The sequence below is a fragment of the Sprattus sprattus genome, assembly GCF_963457725.1.
Source record: "Sprattus sprattus genome assembly, chromosome: 14".
Taxonomy (NCBI): Eukaryota; Metazoa; Chordata; class Actinopteri; order Clupeiformes; family Clupeidae; genus Sprattus; species Sprattus sprattus.
In genome coordinates, this window is record NC_137912.1 from 1,842,649 (window position 1) to 1,846,731 (window position 4,083).

The 4,083-nt window shown below is 48.0% G+C and overlaps 1 protein-coding gene across 1 annotated transcript in view; it reads left to right on the top strand.

Moving 5' to 3' along the window:
• Positions 1–4,083, top strand: part of dcp1b (decapping mRNA 1B) — a 24,362-nt gene that overhangs the window by 8,833 nt on the left and 11,446 nt on the right.

Consider the following 4,083-nt stretch of genomic DNA (forward strand, 5'->3'; position numbering starts at 1 on the left):
GGGCAGCTCCCACAGACACAAACACTAATGTCTGCTCTGGTTAGCTTGACGTGCTAATTAGCTTGTGTGAGAAATCAACACTGTGGCACCAGATCATCAGCATTATGGAGCTTTAAACTGTCAATATTAAGCCTCTCGAAATATTGGCTGCATTAGGCAAATCCTGTGGGCAACCCCAGATTTGCTGACATGGATTATGTCCTCGGTTGTTTTAGGAAAACCAAGCAGATTCAGAAGCAAGTCTGGCGTTGATGGAGCGTATACTAGATTGCTCTATACTGTCCTGCGCTACGTGACACACAGGATGGATGCGTTATATATGACACACAGGATGGATGCGTTATATATGACACACAGGATGGATGCGTTATATATGACACACAGGATGGATGCGTTATATATGACACACAGGATGGATGCGTTATATATGACACACAGGATGGATGCGTTATATATGACACACAGGATGGATGTTATATATGACACACAGGATGGATGTTATATATGACACACAGGATGGATGCGTTATATATGACACACAGGATGGATGTTATAGGTGGAACACAGGATATAGGGGCCACACCGTATGAGGGCTGCAAGGTGCCCACTAGAGATGCGTGGTTGGCGGTTGCACCCGCGGACCTCCGCGGTTAAACCGCGGATCGGGCGGGTGACGTGACAAAAAAATTATATTTTAATTAAATTCGGGCGGGTGGCGGTTTACCCAACGAAATTCAAAATATCTACACATTGTTAAATGTCGTTACCTACATCCAAGCACATTTTTAAATAATCAAATTTTCATCAGGCAGTAAATTGGCCTAGTTCCGTGTATGCATACAAAGCAAACAAAGGAAGCAAAAAAGTTCAAATTAAGTGACGATCCCTATCATGTCGCGTCTCTTTGCAACGCCGCAAACCTGCAAGCTATGAGTCAGCTGTCAGTATTGGAAGAAGCCTTAACGTGTCGTAGATGAAGCTGCCTGGGTTATTTTGTTTCGTTAGGCTATTAGTTATATTTTAAAAACAGCCAGTCATTGTAGCCTACCACTCGTGGAATAAGGAATTTCAAAGAGATGATGGAGTGATTTGACTCAGAAGTGACGTTGGGCATTGGCAGCGCGAGATGTTCAGAACAAGTTACACTTCTAGCTCAGTAACATCACCAGCTAAGAAAGAAGGTAAGAAAAATAGTCGGAAAACTTTGATTTGCAAGGCAAGCAGGCAAGTGTTGGGGTTGTTACAGTAGGCTATAAAGCCTACAATGCGGTGAAATTTCGGAATTGGCTAACAGACTCGGCGTTTCCTTCTAAACTAAAAACAAGGCTATATTACCATATTAAAATGGTGTACCAAATTGCGTTTTTATTACAATGATAAAAAAAGTGTAGGCCTACTAGCCTATGGTAAGGTCAGGTTTGCCGATGTGCTTGGCTATTTTAAAGTTTCTCCCTGTGCATCGATCGGAGACAGACGTCACTTCACTGATAATATTCTGGGGATAGGCTACAACATAGCCAATAGGCTTTCATACTAGGGGCTTTATCCTTTAAATATCTTTGCGGCATTGGATCAGTCTCCTTTCAAGAACATGCGGGCAAGAACTTTCTAGCCTCGCGTCAGCAGCGCCTATAGGCTACCTAAAAACAACAGGCGGATGGCGGGCGGGTGCGGTTTTGAAAATTGGTCAAAAAAATTGGTTGCGGATGTGTAGCGGACGGATCATGCGTTTTGTGATGCGGTTGCGGATGAAATAATAGCCCATCCGCGCATCTCTAGTGCCCACCAACCTGACGCCGCCCTAGTGGTACATGACGGCGCTGCAGTCGCTGTGTTTCTTGGGAGTCCTGGAGTTTGCCTGAATTTGAGAACCTGAAAGTCGCTGCAGTTCTGATATTAGCCGGTTAGCTGGCTGGAGATCTCCCTCTTACATTTACATTTAGTCATTTAGCAGACGCCTTTGTCCAAAGCGACGTACAAGGGAGAGAACAGTCAAGCTGCGAGCATTAGAACCTGGTGTAACAATAAACACTACCATACATTAAACATATAAAAGAGCGTCTCCATATCCCTCTGTTGGCCGCGGCACTATAGGTAATGGTCTCTCCTGGAGGGAGATCTCAAACCCAATGCTGTCTCCACGTTAGCGAATGTGCTTTATGTCTCTGTACCGTTAGCAGTATTGGACCCATTTTGTGTCTAGCCATGGAACCCGGCCTGGGAGGTGAGTGTGGCCCTGGCCAGTTGTGTGTGTGTGTGTGTGTGTGGTGTGAAGGCTGTAGAGGGTGTAGCATGGAGCAGTGGCACTGGAGCTGGGGCTTCAGAGTCCTTCAATGTCCTTGAATGAGTTGCTGCTGAGAGGAGAGGAAGGGGACCTTGGCTGGGGATCATGTCTGCCTCTTTCTGGACTCTGGGACTCAGGAATGTGAGACCCTCTCTCTCTAGCGCGGACAGCGCGCGCGCAGCAGAGCGAGAGAGGGGGTGCCACCGCGCGCGAGAGCGGGGCGCAGGGGCGGGCGATCGTGCTAGCGCAGCGCTACCGCCCGTCCCGACCGGGCTCGACGTAAGCGCGAGCCTCTCCGAGCCTCGCTCTCCCGACCGCTCGCGCAAGCCTACCTCGCGCACTCGTACCGCGAGCCTAGCGCTCGACTCGACCTCTCACGCTCTCTCACTCGACTCTCAGTCAGACGCTCAGAATGCGTCCTCGTCCTCGACGCTTAGCTCTACCTCTCTTACTCTACCTCTCTCTCACTCTACCTCTCTCACTCTACTCTCTCTCTACCTCTCGACTCTCTCTCTCTCTCTACCTCTCTCACTTACTACCTCTCTCACTCTACCTCTCTCTCGCCTACCTCTCTCACTCTACTCTCCTCTCTACTCTACCTCTCTCACTCTACCTCTCTCACTCTACCTCTCTCACTCTACACCTCTCTTCTCCTACCTCTCTCACTCTACCTCTCCTCTACCTCTCTCACTCTACTCTCTCACCCTACCTCTCTCTCTCTCCTACCTCTCTCTCCCTACCTCTCTCTCGCTACCTCTCTCACTCTACCTCTCTCACTCTACCTCTCTCTCTCCCTACCTCTCTCACTCTACCTCTCTCTCCCTACCTCTCTCACTCTACCTCTCTCTCCCTACCTCTCTCACTCTACCTCTCTCACTCTACCTCTCTCTCCCTACCTCTCTCACTCTATACCTCTCTCACTCTACCTCTCTCACTCTACCTCTCTCTCCCTACCTCTCTCACTCTACCTCTCTCACTCTACCTCTCTCTCTCTACCTCTCTCACTCTACCTCTCTCTTTCGTTTGCGTGCCCTCTTTCTCTCTTTCGCATTATCTCACTAACTCACTTCTCTCTCTCGCTCTCTCTCACTCTCTCTGTACCTCTCTCTCTCTCTCTCTCTGTACCTCTCTCTCTCTCTCTCTCTCTCTCTCTCTTTCCTCATTCCCCCCGATCCTTTTCTTGGTCTCTTTTAGTGTTTAAATGTGTGGTGGGGTGAGTGTGTGTTGGTGGGGACTTACTGTGTGTGTGTGTGTGTGTGTGTGTGTGTGTGTGTGTGTGTGTGTGTGTGTGTGGTGGAGTTAGTGTGTGTTTGTGTGGTGGAGTTAGTGTGTTTGTGTAGGTGAGGTTAGTGTGTGTGTTGGTGGAGTTACTGTGTGTGTTGGTGAGGTTGGAGTGTGTGTTGGTAATGCTAGAGTGTGTGTGTGGTGTAGTAAGAGAGTGTATGTGTGGTGGAGTTAAGGCCAAAATATGCTTCTACGACTGCGTTACTATGTGGCCACGAAGTTGCTTCGACGGACTCATGGACCTTTAAAGTTCTCAGTTGGTTGGTGGGTGTCGCAAAGCAATTAAAAAAACAAAGATGGCGGACCAAACTCAGTAGATGGTCGTATTTGATCATAAAGTTGATTGTTTGACTAGGTTTTGCTTAAGTTTAAAAAAATGTACCGAGAAATAATACTGTGTAATGTAAAACCGACGTTATTGTAACTGAAAAATACGTCTAAGGGGATTTGCGAGGTGTCTGAGCCAGCTATGTAATGTAAGCGTGCTACTATCCACATCCACGTGCGTGCGTGCG